The sequence below is a fragment of the Pelobates fuscus genome, chromosome 4, assembly GCF_036172605.1.
Source record: "Pelobates fuscus isolate aPelFus1 chromosome 4, aPelFus1.pri, whole genome shotgun sequence".
NCBI lineage: Eukaryota > Metazoa > Chordata > Amphibia > Anura > Pelobatidae > Pelobates > Pelobates fuscus.
In genome coordinates this window covers 340505560-340522846 of record NC_086320.1, presented here as the reverse complement: position 1 = coordinate 340522846, position 17287 = coordinate 340505560, and positions in this window count along the sequence as shown.

The following is a 17287-nucleotide window of genomic DNA, read 5'->3' as shown; positions in this document are numbered from 1 at the left end:
CGCCCACTAAGTCACAATTAGCAGTGTATGCTATCCCCATTTCGATCTGGTCATACCTATCACTATTCAGGTCAGGTTCAAGACTTTCAACATATGCGCAAAGTGACTGTTAAGTCTCATCCAATGTTGCAACTTATCTGTCCTCTACGACATTTAAGCTTTCTTTCTTCAAATGAGTTTGCAACAACTGTCACATCAGACTGAGTAGGCAATTAATGTGTTAATTACCTAATAAGTTTGCTGTAGAAGGTGAAGGACAGGTAAATTAATGAGTATTTATGACTGCTATAGAGGCTGCTATGTAGAAGAATTCCAAAAAATATACCTTTGGTGTTTAGAAATTATATATACTGGTTCATAAGTGATTGAAGAAAGTTCATATGCTTAACTAATATATTTTTTTTTGTTGTGCTTTGCATGACAAATCAAGATTGCTTGATTGCTTAGACATTTCTCAAGAGGTTTATATGACAATAATTACTAACATGAAGTGTTGAGAATATTGCACTTTTTTTAGTTAATAGGAAAAATATCAGCAACTCAGTTCTCTGTAAAGAAAGAGAGAGAAAGTGAACCATGCTGAGGAATAGAACTAAATGAGAGCATGTAAACAATAGATGAGACAACACCTTTTTCCAACCATGGGCCTTTTTGAAGGCCAGCTTATTCAAGCCCCGGACTCAGATTTAGAGAGTACTTCCCATGTAGGGAACGACAGAAGGCCCAGGTGTTCTGCAGTCACCAGCGATGGACGGTCTTTCTGAGTTGTGGGTGTTTTTTTGTGTAAAAAAACTGGTGCTGGAGGAGAAGAGTCCCACCCAGCACCCCACTCCTCTCCCTCCTCACCTCCTTCTGAGACAGATGCTTAATGGAAGTCACGCGCTTCTCCAGTCCTGCTCAAAAGCACTGGAAAATCTCATCCAGTCTCCTAAAAGATTGTTCCACCGGGCCAGGATAATCTCCAGAGACCTGCATGGGAGTATTCTTCGAAGGGAGATGAGCATCTGTCATCTTGCTGAGGCCTATGCCTCCCAAGCATGTGCCACTGTGCTTTTGAGGAGCCAGCATGGGTAAGTACATTGATCCAGTGGGAACCAAGATAACCTCCACCGTTTCTGAGGGGGGTAAAAGGGCAACAAAGAGTCTTCAGTAAGGTTGTGGATCCTGAACCGGGAAATCGGCTGCATCTCCCAGCCGACGGGCTTCCAGTTGCGTTAGGCCCACAGGACCAATTGAGTCACTGTCATTTAGGAGTTAAATCACTTTTTTTCTGTTTATGCAGCCCTAGCCACGCCTCCCCTGGCTATGATTAACAGAGCCTGCATGAAAAAAAAAAACTGGTTTCACTTTCAAATAGATGTAATTTACCTTAAATAATTGTATCTCAATCTCTAAATTGAACTTTAATCACATACAGGAGGCTCTTGCAGGGTCTAGCAAGCTATTAACATAGCAGGGGATAAGAAAATCTTAATTAAACAGAACTTGCAATAAAGAAAGCCTAAATAGGGCTCTCTTTACAGGAAGTGTTTATGGAAGGCTGTGCAAGTCACATGCAGGGAGGTGTGACTAGGGTTCATAAACAAAGGGATTAAACTCCTAAATGGCAGAGGATTGAGCAGTGAGGCTGCAGGGGCATGTTCTATACACCAAAACTGCTTCATTAAGCTAAAGTTGTTCAGGTGACTATAGTGTCCCTTTAATTTTATTATGGGAATCTAATCGGCAAAAAAAAAATTGAGGATATTTTAGGGTGACTTAGCACGTTTTAATATAACACTTTTTTTTATCTTTCCTCTTTAATGAATCTGGACAAGGCAACACTAAAGTATTAAAAAAAATAACAACAAAAAATTCCTACTAAAAGATTTAGTTATCTAAAGTTTATTCGGAGGCTGTCAACAGAATGAAGTGTAAAGTTTCAGTATCCAATTTAGATAATTCCAGAGACGTGCACTGAAATGCAAACATATTAAAATGTTGACTTTGAAGTGCAACATTAATATTCAGCAGTATGATTTGGAAATTCTTATATGCACAATGCTCCCTTTATTTCTTTCAGTTAGAAGAGCTAGAAATTAAGAATGCATTACATTATTTTCAAGAATATCAGAGTTATTTGCCTATTTCCCCTTTTATTGCAAATGAATGTATGGTGAATTCTAATAGCTACATTACCTCTGATACAACTTTTCCAATTCGAATAATCGAATAATCAAAGTCACTTGCATCAAGCACAGTGATTATTAATTGTGAATAATTTTACGCCTCATGTTCTTCTCTTACCTTAAGAATGAATGTTTCTAGGTCCAAAGCATTGGACATGTTCCATAAATGTATTTAAAGGATAACTTTAAAGGGACACTATAGGCCCCCAGACAATTTCATCTCAATTAAGTGGTTTGGGTGCCACCCCCCCCCCCCCACCCCCCCCCCCTCCCCCCCCACCCCCCTCCCATCCCCGTTTTAATCCTGGAAGTGAAAACATTGTTGTTCTGCAGTAACAAAAATGTTTACATTGCATAGTTTAAATACTTCTAGTAACTTTAACCCTGACAACTTTTAATAAGATGGTCTTATAGAGACAATCTGATTGGAGTTGGATTTTGCCACAGCCGCGCACTAGCCTGCTTGACGATCACAGCCAAGATAGTGGGGCAAGCCGCAGAGAGAGCAGTCTGTCGTGGAATAGCAGATAAATAAAACTTCTATTTAAACCTTGTGGTGGGAGATGCATTCACCTAAATGGTAACTAGGACACTATAACATTAGGAATATTTTCAGTTTTTCGACAAAGGTCACAAAAGTTCAGCGTTGACACAAACGTCAAGGATAACATATGGGGACCTTCTAGATATGAGGAATGGTAAAAACAAGTCACTATGTGTCAATCACATATATAAAGGAAAAATAATATTTGGTTACCAGAGAGATAACCTTAGAGAAGCTGTCTCAGCACCAACATCACCAACACTGAGGTGTTTTTTCCAGCATGCGCATTAGCCTCCCAATGCTTCCCTAAGGGAAGGGATCATCAAGGCTGATGATTTCAGTCAGAGAATTGAAGTGTCAGAACAGAGACCAGCAAAACAAGAGCTTTTACCTTTCAAACCCTCACAGGCGCAGGTAGTAAACTAAATAGGTAGTATATAACTATAGTGTTGTATAGTGTATGCATGTTTGAATTAATAACATTATGGTGTCCCTTTAACAGGGCATAATTTCTAACATGGTGTCCCATTAAAAGGGCAGAATACATGACATTACATGGTTCTTGGTAAGTATATCATGTAATACATGTTGTGGTTTATTCTTTTGGTTTACTGCTCTCGACATGACAGAGCTAATGTATTGTGGGTATTTTTTGCCTAATTTCTTATGTTGAATACAAATACAAAAAGAGAAGTCCTGTGCTCACTCCATCACTCCTGGGCAACAGCAACCACCACAGTACACATCAGCCCCAATATATAGTAAAAACCAAAGGAAAAAAAAGTTACCTGCGCTCTCTCCTTAATCCCTATGTATATTTAGACAAATGGAGGTCATTTAGTTACTCCAATATACATAGGGATTAAGGAGAGAGCGCAGGTAGCTTTTTTTTTCTTTGTTTTTTACTATATATTGGGGCTGATGTGTACCGTGGTCATTGCGAGTGAGCGCAGGACTTCTCTTTTTGCATTTGTATTCACTTTTTGTATCACGCAGCTTTGTTACAATGCAGCCATCCATCCCATGTGTTCCCTATAAAGGGTTAATAAATATATAGGGGTGTATATAAAAAATACCCCTTTCTGTCTCATTAGAGATATCTTTGCCAGAAGCTCAAAGAAGCAAGGTGAACGGTCAGTGTAGGACCCGCTTAGGGGGGTCTGCCTTGATGTTGGCAGGTGGGCATTCCCTCCAGTGGCCATTGGAGTAACTAAATGACCTCCATTTGTCTAAATATACATAGGGATTAAGGAGAGAGCACAGGTAACTTTTCTTTTCTTTAATTTCTTATGTTAACAAAAACCCAGTTACCAAATGTATGCTTTATATACTATTTGTTCTTGCATTATTGTCCAGACGAATTTCTCTGTTAGTATGTATCTTTATTATGTTTCAGTATTAAACTCTCCAAAATAAAGTTTATCAAAAAATAAAAAAAGAGAATACATGACATCATCATACTTCCCAAACAGATTCTAACACAGGGTGGTTAATTTACTTCGGGTAACCATACACTGATCAGTCACAAAATGAAAACCACCTGCCTAATATTGTGTAGGTCCCCCTTGCACTTCCACATAAGCTCTGATGCATAGCAGCATGGACTCTACAAGATCGCTGAATGTGTCCTGGGGTATCTGGCATCAAAACATCAGCAAGCTGCAAGCTGGGTGGAGACTCCATGGATCGAATTTGTTGTTCCAGCGCATCCCACAAATGCTCAATTGGATTGAGATCTGAGAAATTTGGAGGCCAAGGCACATCTTGAACTCTTTGTTCCTTTTGTGAACAATTTTTAAAGGTGTTGCAGAGATAGCATTCTCCTGCTTAAAGCAGTGGCGGATCCAGGAGGGGCAACGGGGCAAGTGCCCCCCTGAGATTCTCCCCTGCCAGCTAATGCTGGGCTGGCATTGTCCAAGTGCCAGCCCTGCAACGTGCCTCCGGACCGGGGAGGGAGATCAGAGATCAGAGATCTCCCTCCTTGGTCTGCAGGCACCATGCTGGCAGCCGGCAGGGGAGGGAGAGAGAGAGGACCCGGGAGCTCAGCCTGCAGCTCCTCCGGGTCCTACTCTCGTGAGCATGGAGCGTTACCGTGGTTACCACGGCAACGCTCCAAATCTCGCAAGAGTGAACTCTAGCCCTGGAGCGCGAGATAGAGTTCACCACACCACCACTGGGACCACCTGGGAACCCCCACCGGACCACCAGGGATCCAGAAATGTCCCCCCTCCTCCCAGTAAAGGTAAGAAGGGAGGGGGGACATAATCTATATTTATTTTATTAAATAAAAAAAATTATTAAAAAGCCTCCTTCCCCCCATACAAACACTGCCCCCATACACACACTACACACACTGCCTCACAAACACTGTCCCCATACACACACTGCCCCACAAACACTGCCCCCATACACACTGCCCCACAAACACTGCCCCCATACACATGCTATACACACTGCCCCACAAACACTGCCCCCCATACACACACTGCCCCACAAACACTACCCCATACACACACTGCCCCACAAACACTGCCCCCATACACACACTACACACACTGCCCCACAAACACTGCCCCCCATACACATACTGCACACCCATACACACACTGCCCCACACATACACTGCCCCCTAACATACACTGCTGCCCTCACGCACTCGCACACACACACACTGCACCTTTCACACACAATTCACCCCTAACACATACCACTGCTCCTATGCCCTATATCCCAGCAGACCCCAGGTAAGTTGTCAAACTGTTCTTAAACGGTTTGACTACTTACTCTGGGATGGGATCCTGGCACTACTGGCGCCATAACTACTACACAGAGCTGTAGTGGGTATTGTGCCTGAATTATTTCTTTAAATAATCTACAAGTGCCCCTCCCGAGATCAGGCTCTGGATCCGCCACTGGCTGAAAGAGGCCACTGCTATCAAGGAACACTATTGTCATAAAGGGATGTACGTGGTCTGCAACAATTTCTTTGTTTGATTTTAAAAAGAACAACTCTTTAAGCCACAATATTAAAACCACAGACAGGTGAAGTGGTGAAATGTATTAAAATAATATCCACAGGAATGTTTCCCAGCAGTACATTGCCCAGAGTGTAAAACTGCCTCCGCCAGCCTGACCTCTTCATATAGTGCACCTAGCTATCTATCTGAGAAAATGTGATTCATCAAACCAGGTAACCTTCTTCTATTGCTTCATGGTCCAGTTCTGACACTCATGTTACCATTGAAGGCGTTTTCTTCAATGGGCCGGGTTCATCATGAGCACTCTGACTGTTTGCGGGCTACTCAGCCCATATGCAGCAAACTGTGATGCACTGTGTGTTCTAGCACCTTTCTACCAAGGCCAGCATTTTGTTTTTCAGCGATTTGATCTACAGTAGCTCTTCTGTATGATCAGACCAGGCAAGCTAGCCTTTATTCCGCACATGCATCAATGAATCTTAGGCACCCATGACCCTGACACTGATTCACCGGTGATACTTTATTGTGCCAATTTTGTTAGGTACTAACCACTGCATGCCAGGAACACCCCACAAGACAGTTTTGGAAATCCTCTGACCCAGTCGTCTAGTTATCTTTTGACTTGCCCCTTTTTTCCTACTTCCAACACATGAAATTTAAGACTTAACTGTTCATTTGCTGCCTGACAGATGCCATTGTAACTTTATAATCAACGTCAAACACTTCACCTGTCTGTGGTTATAATATTGTGGCTTATCAGAGTAAATAGACCACACATTTGTTCTTAACTTTTCAAAATCAAACGAAGAGATAATTTTCTGACATTATTTGTGAATTTGACATGTTATAACCTTATTCTTTACAAAAAAAACAATATTTTGCTTAGGAAAAAAAAATGCAAATAACATAACAATACAAAATAAATGTCATTCTACTAAAGAAAAACAGTGTTTGTTCAGCACCGAGCAACCTTTTAAATCGTTCTTTCTGTGTAAGAGGTGTGTGGCACCCAAAAGGTTAAACACTCTGTTTAAAATATTTTATGTTTCCATCTTTTAGCTATAATCAAATTCTGTTGAATATACAGTAACATTTCTTGAAAATAATAATACGATAATGAATGGAGGAGCTGAGAATGTTTCCCCATGTCTTATTTAAAAGTCTACCTCTGCAAAACACACACTTGGGTCCCCTAAGACTCCAGGCAGAAAGTCACATTGGTTTGGTTTCTTGATCATATTTACAGTAGAGTGCTGCATACACAGCTGTTACTCACATAAATCTATGTCAAAATGTTTCTCTCTGGAGCAAAGGCCTATATAACATTCTTAGCACTTGCAGTCATGCTCAACAAATATTACATTATCCCAATTGCCTAAAAAAAATCTGAAAATCACAGAAGCTTTCTGCATTCAGAATGTCTAGCTGAATTCACACATAGCAGAGAGATACAAAAAAGGTAAAGTGATTCTTTTCCCCTGTACATGACATCTCTTAAATCTGATCCTTTCCATCATTTACACAATAACTGTTTTAAAGTCAAGCCTATACATTCTAGGACATGCGATATAGTTACATTAACAACAATTAGTAAGTTAAATAATCTTCACTCCATGAACTGTGCTAATTTAAAGGGACATTGAGCACCAAAACAACTTTAGGTTACTGAAGTAGCTTTGGTGTATAGATTATGGTTCTACAGTCTCACTGCTCAATTCTCTGCATTTTAGGTGTTAAATGACCTTGTTTTTGCACCCATAGTCACACCTCCCGTGGCTGAGGCTGACAGAGCTTCCATACATACTTTCTTTAATGTGTCTAATGATTTAGCTTCCCTGGCGCAATGTGTTAAACATAGAATTTACTACTCTGTTAACAGCCTGCAACAGTGTCATTCAATTAACACATCAGATTTAAGCACTTCTAAATTAAACACACTGTGCTAAAATCTACTTGCAAAATATTTTTTTTTTCATGCAGGCAGTGTCAGAGGCAGCCAGGGAAGGTGTGCCCCCAAACCATTGATTCTATGACATTACTGGTGCTTGCACATCCAGGCTGCTACTATAGCAATTACATTGCCCAGTATTTAACACAGGAAATGTTATATGAACATAAAAATCATACATGAATTGGTGACAGACATCAGGAAGATGAGTGACAGCTGCTATATTATTTAGATCCCTCTGTTGGGATGATGTCCGGTTTATAGAATATTTTTTTTAAATTAGCATCAAATTAAAAATAAATAAAGTTGTGACATAAAAAAGGTAACAAAAACTCTTTCTCTTTATACATAGCATAGAATATATTCTGCGTCATTACATATAGAATATATTTTCTAATATGTAATAATCATAACAAAGTATTTTACCAGGAAATGTACACTCAGATTATTCTGGTTTTCAAGTACTTCCAGGGGCTGTTACTATTACCCTTCATCCTACCTCGGAAGGATGAAGGGCTGAGTCAACCCTGCAGGGATTTGAACCTGCGACCCAAATGTTGAACAGATTCTACTGATGATGCATCAGCCAACTGGAACAATTCCATATTATTAGGCAAAGAAAATGTGTATGCCACTTGCAGACAGAAGCTTTGAATTATCACATCTCAGAGAGCTTGGTGCCAAGAAATCTAATAAACACAAATAACACTGTTACTTATTTAGACTTGACCGCATTTCTACATGTGTTTGTAAAAGCTGCCTGCTATTTTAGATATAGCTATTTAACTATCACAATTTTATAATAAAGAATTATATATATATATATATATTTTTTTTTTTTGTCTTTATTTAATTTTTATTTGACCGGTCAACTGTTACAGTTCAATAATAAAGCTTTAAATGACTTATTCATCCCGTTAATGTGGATAAAAGCTCCATAATGCTACATAGCTTCACTTCCATTAAAAAACTTTTCTTTTTAATGACTCAGACTAGAGCAGATACTGTTCAATAATATCATTACTGCTAAAAGTCAAATACAGGATATTTTGTAACGGATAAAAGGCCAAAAAGTGTCATAGTAAAGAATGTCGCACAGCAACAAAGGCTTTAAGAATAGCTGGCAAATCCAAACATGCTGTGGTCGTGCAATTAAGGTGGGAACAACATCCCATGATTGGAGTGAGATGCAATGCTATGACATTTTTCTGAAATTATTCTTATGAGAAAGCACAGCATAAAAAAATAAAATAAAAAAATAGGCACAGCTTAACCTACGCGTTCTATAAAGGTACTAGGTGCTAGTAATTGGATATTTTTATACACCAATATATTCTTGGTAAAATGTTCTCATTGCTTGACAGAAAAATTGTAATTCAATGCAAAATCTCAAGTCTGCAGAGAAGGTATTTTTGTTCCATCAAACTAATTCTTTGTGACAGCAATCAGCAAGAACATTCTGATTTAAAGCATGAACTCCCATGGGGCTCACTCAATCCTCCTACACTTGATATAGAAATTGAGTCAGTGCTTTATACACAGAAGCAGAGCATACAAGATGTGCCTAAGTCATGTAGGTCTATATTCCAAGCTTTCATATGGATTATAACAGTGCAGATATGAGGAAATCCCGTCACTATGGAGACATTAGATGATTTAATGTTGTAAAAAAAAAAGTACTAAAAAGATTTAGAAGTATTAAAATATGTATTTATTTCACATTTTCAATAACGTTTAACCATTTCATGAAATATGATGTGTCAGTAGAAAGATGATCAGAATACAACAGGACTTGCCTGATTGTGTCATGAATGGTTTAATTATACCAGCAATACGTGTTTAAAACAAACATTCTAAACACAACAGCCCTCCCAGAGTAAGCAGTCAAACTGTTTGAGAATGGTTTGACAACTTACTGAGTCCCTTCGGCACCAGTGATGTAACAGACTTCTTCTGCAGAAACGGGATGTCTCCATTGAGCTAAGCATGGCCTGATACAGTTTGACAAATAATATCTTCAGATCCTACAGAGTGTCCTCTATTCCACCACTTTGCAAAATTAACATGTTATTATGGTTAGTTTTGTCCAACTTGGACCGAGGTCTAATTGATGAAGAGAAGGTCCAATTTTTTTCATAGTTTTGTTTAAAATTGCAAGAAGGTTAAAACTATTATATATTTGTACTTTTGTAGCTATTTTATCACCTACTCATGTCAAATTTTCTGATAATATTTATTTTCTAATGATATGCACTCATAAAGTGTCCTTTTTCTTGCAATATTTGAAACAGGTACTAAAATGTTAGTATAACAGCAAAAATGCCTTTTTACATGCAGTATATGTGACAAAAATAGATGTATAAAAATGGTCAAATACCTTGCTCAAATGTATTTTTAAGGGCCCTGAAGGCATTACTAGCGGTAGCTTACTGAAAATTACAAGAGATTGTACAGTGCCCACAGCTTCACCCACTTATCTAAAATATGCACAGCTTTGTAAAACTAAGAAGTGGAAAGACACAGCTCTGGGATACAAAATGTTTATGAGGAAGGTCACATTAATACATCAGATGGAGATGGAGTGCTTACTTCCTGCCCGTCCAGCTGGCTGCCGGGTACAGGAAACAGAAGCTCCTGTACCGCGGTCCTGTATACCATTAAGTAAATGGCAGGAGGGAGCACTGTGCGCTTCCCTTCTGCCAGGCCACCCAAACCTGGCGCCCCCGGGCCGGTGAGCCCTAGGCGACTGTCTAAGTCGCCTATAGGACGCGCCGGCCCTGATCAAATATATATAAAATGTAATTCCCTGTTCTTTACTACTTCTATAATAACATATTAATGTTTAATTATTTGTCAATTAAATATAGCCCATACTTCCTTTCCATGTTCCAATACAGAACATTCTCCCCTACCAAGGGCTAGAAATACATTTTTGATGCTGATATTGTTCTACCACAACTTACCAAATGTGTATTTCGCCAGGAATCCTCTAGTTTGTACAGGCTCATCACTGACAAACTGAATGACGAGAGAATTTTTGGTGGATGTTATGTTGGGAACTTTGGCAATACTATAGTATTTGCCAATCTGTGGAGATGTTGGTGTGGGTCCATCAGAAAAGACCAAATAGTCATTAGAGCAGGAACGCTGAATCTCCAAATAAAAATCTGTCATATTTAAAGACACCTAGAGAATGACATTAGAAATCCAGTTACATTTCAGGAATATTAGGTGGAACGTCATTATACACTTACTTACATATTATTTAAAACATTTAAAAGAAACCTAGATGATTTAGAGCAGTTGTTCTCAAAACCAAACATCAAGGATAATTAGGGGCATTATTAATTAAATCCATATAAAGAGTAAATAGCAGGAGTTAAGTGATTTTTCTTAATTAACCTCTTAAGAATTTTGAAATGATTAAAGGGATTCTCCAGTGCCAGGAAAACATATTAGTTTTCCTGGCACTGAAAGACCCTGTAGTGCCCCCCTCCCTGCCTACCCCCATCCATGTTGCTGAAGGGGTTAAAACCCCTTCAGTGACTTACCTAAATCTTACCTAAGCCAAGGCTGATGTCCCTCCACTACACTAAGCTCCACTACAGGTTGGCAATCAGAGCTAGACTATAATAGTGTAAGTGAGGCTTTATGGGCTAGATTTAATTCTGCAAGATTTATGAAAATAAAAATGTTTATACTCAATTTAGGTATTGAAGTGGTTACATATAAATTTTGGGTCTTTAACATGACTGTTTCATTATGAATTTCTGCCAGATTTAGCGGTAGCACTTTTTTCTTCTTTTTTTTCCTCAGTATATCATCAATAAAAACTGATCCTACCTGCCAATTTTCCCCAAATATCATTCTGAACTAGTTTAACAATTGCAAATGTGGTTCAAGCCCTAAGCAATATTCTAACCGTAGTAATAATAAGCCTAACTGTATTTGACCAACTTTTATCTTATACATAAATCTGAATCCAACTGTAACTCTGATTCTTACACTAACTTAAATTATAAATATAAACACAACATGAATTCAGGCAATCTATTAAGCTTCAGTCCATTCTCAGAGCATATAACTGATACTGTATATTACCTAGATTGGTTTGCAATGCTGTTTGAGTCTAAAAGGTCATCTAGGTGTGGACCCTTTTCTACATCCAGGGACATGAAACTATCGGATGAGGACTATAAACATCTAATTTAATTGTTTGATATTGCTTTATCTCTTATATAGGAGACAATTGTCTAGTATTCTAGATATAGATCATAGAAAATGTATCATGTATAATGAGATCAGCATTTTTTTAGACACTCACTAGTTAACAATTCCCGTAGGATATGCTTTTAAGCCTTTTGCAATTCCAGTGAATTTTTTTTCCACACGCATTATTAAAATTGCCAAAAAGCATTCTGCCTTGAATTGATACATTTTAAATCTGACCAGTGGAGTCATTTTGAAATATGAAAACTGAATACATGTTTTTTTTAACTTATTTCTTATTATATTCAGATGCAAATTGTGTAATTCAAATTATAATTAGTGCAATTTAAATTCTAATGCAAATTGTTAGTGTATTTTAGGTATTATTTCAAATGGTTAGTTAAACCTTCTACATTTTCTTTTCCCTTCCCTTTTACAGACACATGTTTGCATTTTATTTTTGTATTTCCTAATCACAGTTTATACCACAGAAACAAGTTTTTAATAATTTGTATTAGTTATATCTTATTGACATGCTATGGATGTATATGCTGTCTTCTGAACTTTAGAGGGGACATTGTCATAAATTAGAGGAGCAAAGATTTAAAAATAATATCAGGAAGTATTACTTTACTGAGAGGGTAGTGGATGAATGGAATAGCCTTCCAGCTGAAGTGGTAGAGGTTAACACAGTAAAGGAGTTTAAGCATGCATGGGATAGGCATAAGGCTATCCTAACTATAAGATAAGGCCAGAGACTAATGAAAGTATTTAGAAAATTGGGCAGACTAGATGGGCCGAATGGTTCTTATCTGCCGTCACATTCTATGATTCTATGTTTCTATGTTACTATTCTCTACTTCACCTTTCTCTTTCTCAGATAGCAGGTACTGATTATATACCTGTCGTGTGATTCTTCTGCAGGTGCACATGAAATTAGTTTTTATTTATGGTGTAGACCAGGCCTATTGCTTTTACTGAAAGATGTGCTGATGACACCAGCCATTACTTGAGTGATGGCTGATAGAGATGTCCCGAACGGTTCACTGGCGAATAGTTTCTCGGAACATAGCTTGTTCGCCACGGATGGCGAACATATGCGATGTTTGGTCCGCCCCCTATTCGTCACCATTGAGTAAACTTTGACCCTGTACCTGTCAGGATCGGGACAGGGATCCAACACGCAGAGTACAAACAGGTGGTAGGTACGTATACCGGACCTTAGAATGGCCGGACTTAACGTAAGGAGTAAGTAGAGAATGGTCTAGGAACAAGCCGAGGTCGAGGGAACGAGAGGACAGGTAAGCGAGAGACAAGCCGAGTCAAAGGGTAACAGAGATAAACAGGGTAGTACAAACAAGCCGGGTCAGAACCAAAGAGACAACTAGAATACAAGAGCACTGAGTGACTAGACAGGCTAGAACCACGACAGGGCAATGAGCAGATGCCGAAAGCCTTACTTTATACCTTGATTCTAGAGGGTAATCACGCCCCCGACGAGTCCTGATTAGTGCTCGGGACTTGACTGACAGGTCGACCCGGGTTGGCGTCATGACGTCGACTACTGAGCGTCGCGTCATATAAGGAAGTGGATCCCTCGCGGTCGGCTTGTAAATGGCCGAGAGAACCGCGAGGAACGGAAGAAACAACCCCTCTGGGAGGATAAACGTCTAAGTCTCTCACCTCCTCTGAGGTAGAGACTACAGGTACCCTGACAGTACCCCCCCTCTCAGAAACGCCCACCGGGCGGAAGGAACCGGGACGAGATGGAAAACAGGAGTGAAAAGCCCTGCGGAGGCGAGGAGCATGTACATCCTCCTGAGGTACCCGTCCTCTCCTCAGGACCATATCCCTTCCAGTCAATAAGAATCGATGATGGAGTTGATTTCATACTCCTCCTGACCCTCAACCTGAACAGAGCGAGGAGAGGATATAGTGGAGGAAAATCTGTTACAGACTAGCGGTTTCAGTAAAGAAACATGAAAGGAGTTAGGAATGCGTAAGGCAGCTGGAAGAGCTAGGCGATACGCAACTGGGTTAATTCGAGTCAGAACCCTGTAAGGGCCAATGTAACGAGGAGCGAATTTCATAGAAGGAACCTTCAAACGAATGTTTCTAGTACTCAACCATACCCTATCACCTGGAACAAAAACCGGAGCCGCCCTTCTGTGCTTATCAGCGTGTTTCTTCACATAACCAAGAAAGTTTATCTGGGATTGGTCAAAGCTGCATTTCTCCAATTTGCAGTACAGGCCATGTTGAAGAAGCTTGCGCAATACCCTTCTGACTTGTCTGTGGTGAGTCTCAATCTCTCTAGAGTGTATAAGTATATCATCCAGATATACAATAACGCAGTCATGTTGAAATTCCCTAAGAACTTCATTGATCAGGTCCTGAAATACTGCCGGTGCATTACAGAGGCCAAAAGGCATTACTGTGTATTCATAGTGCCCATAACGGGTATTGAACGCCGTCATCCACTCGTGTCCCTGCTGAATTCTCACCAAGTTATACGCCCCTCTGAGATCTAACTTGGTGAAAATCTTGGAGCCTTTTAGACGATCAAAGAGCTCGGTAATCAAAGGAATTGGGTAGGCATTTCTAATGGTTATTTTGTTCAAACCTCGATAATCAATGCAAGGTCTTAGTGTACCATCCTTCTTTTTAACAAAAAAAAACCCAGCCCAGGCAGGAGAGGAGGATCTCCTAATGAATCCTTTTTCAAGGTTCTCATGAATATACTCCTCTAAGACTTCTCTTTAGTGGAGAAAGGATATAAATTACCCCTGGGGGGCATAGTACCAGGTAGTAGATTAATCTTACAATCAAAAGACCTGTGTGGAGGTAAAGTATCAGCATTCTTTTTGTCAAATACTGCCCTTAAATCCAGGTACAGGGGCGGTATTTGTACCTCTGTAGAGTAGGTAGAATTAATCGGTGTGTTAACTGCGCAAAGCGGTGACACTGTCCGTAAGCACCTGTCCTGACAACCCTGACCCCATGAGATTATCTCCCCTAATTCCCAATCAATAATAGGGTTATGTTTTTTTAACCAAGGGTACCCCAGGACTATGGGAACAGAAGGAGAAGAAATAAGCAATAAAGATATGTCTTCCTCGTGTAAGATACCAACAGTTAATTTAACGGGTATGGTTTCACGGAAAATAACAGGCTCAACTAAAGGTCTACCATCTATGGCCTCAACGGCCAAGGGTGTCTCCCTTAACTGGGATGGGATAGCGTGTTTGGTAACAAAAACTTGGTCGATAAAGCTCTCAGCAGCTCCGGAATCTATCAATGCCATAGTTTCTAGTACTCCCTTCTCCCAAGTTAAAGAAACGGGTAGCAGAAGCCTGTGATCTTTATAATTAAGATTAGAGGACAAAATAGAAACACCCAAGGCCTGTCCTCTAGAGAAACTTAGGTGCGAGCGTTTCCCGAGCGATTAGGACAATTTAGGCGTAAATGACCTCTGACTCCACAGTACATACACAACCCCTCCCTTCTCCTGTACTGTCTCTCCTCTTCTTAGAGGCGAGTATTGCCTATCTGCATAGGTTCTGGAAAAAGTGAGGTTGTGGATTCAGAACTTTGAAATGAAGGAGCTAGTTTAAAGGTCTACGGTTTCTCTCTCGAGTGTTCTGCCTCTCTCTTAAACGTTCGTCAATGCGAGAAATAAAAGAAATTAAATCCTCCAAATTTTCAGGAAGCTCTCTAGTAGCAACCTCGTCAAGGATTATGTCTGATAACCCGTTTAAAAATACATCTATATAAGCCTGTTCATTCCACTTAACCTCTGCCGCCAAGGACCTGAACTCTAGTGCATAATCCACAAGTGTTCGGTTTTCTTGTCTAAGGCGCAACAGTAATCTAGCTGCATTGACCTTTCTACCTGGAGGGTCAAAAGTTCTTCTGAAAGCAGCTACAAAGGCATTATAATTATATACTAACGGATTATCATTTTCCCACAATGGATTGGCCCATCTCAAAGCTTTCTCAACAAGTAATGTGATAATAAATCCAACCTTCGCCCTATCTGTAGGATAGGAGCGGGGTTGTAATTCGAAATGGATACCTATTTGGTTTAAGAAACCACGACACTTCTCTGGAGAACCACCATAACGTACAGGTGGAGTGATACGGGAAGAAGCACCTACAGTGGCTACCTCTAGACCTGAACTCACAGGAGAGATAGAAGTATTACGCATCTCCTCTGGTTGATTACCAGAACGAGATAGTAACGCCTGTAGTGCTAGAGCCATCTGGTCCATTCTGTGATCCATGGCGTTGAACCTAGAGTCAGAAGGACCAACCTGAGTGTTTGTACCTGCAGGATCCATTGGCCCTGTCGTAATGTCAGGATCGGGATAGGGATCCAACACGCAGAGTACAAACAGGTGGTAGGTACGTATACCGGACCTTAGAATGGCCGGACTTAACATAAGGAGTAAGTAGAGAATGGTCTAGGAACAAGCCGAGGTCGAGGGAACGAGAGGACAGGTAAGCGAGAGACAAGCAGAGTCAAAGGGTAACAGAGATAAACAGGGTAGTACAAACAAGCCGGGTCAGAACCAAAGAGACAACTAGAATACAAGAGCACTGAGTGACTAGACAGGCTAGAACCACGACAGGGCAATGAGCAGATGCCGAAAGCCTTACTTTATACCTTGATTCTAGAGGGTAATCAAGCCCCCGACGAGTCCTGATTAGTGCTCGGGACTTGACTGACAGGTCGACCCGGGTTGGCGTCATGACGTCGACTACTGAGCGTCGCGTCATATAAGGAAGTGGATCCCTCGCGGTCGGCTTGTAAATGGCCGAGAGAACCGCGAGGAACGGAAGAAACAACCCCTCTGGGAGGATAAACGTCTAAGTCTCTCACCTCCTCTGAGGTAGAGACTACAGGTACCCTGACAGTACCTCAAAGTCAGCAGACACATTCCAGCCAATCAGCAGCAGACCCTCCCTCCCAGACCTTCCAGACCCTCCCACCTCCTGGACAGCATCCATTTTAGATTCATTCGGAAGCTGCATTCTTTTTTTTTTTAGACAGAAGTGTGTTATATTTGAGCATGCTAGGCTGAACGTGTGTATATCATGGCTAGTTGCACTGAGGGTATGAGTATATAGCAGTACATTGTTGTGAAAGATGGCTGTCATGTTTAGGGTGTAGCTTGCACGTTATCAACTGTGTATTTATATCAGCAGCTCCACCACTAGTTATAAATCAAGTGTGAGTCGCCCCATGAGATGAGACTAGTGAATAACATAATACATGAACGGTTAAGGTAAAGGCATGTAAAGAACTACGACAATAAACTCTTTAGGAGGTGAAATAATGATATGTTTAAACGCTTGCTACTTTACGATTAGTTAATGTGCAGAGAGCAGTTCATGTGATCAAAGGCATGGTGTGGAGGATCGGCTATAGTGGGACATG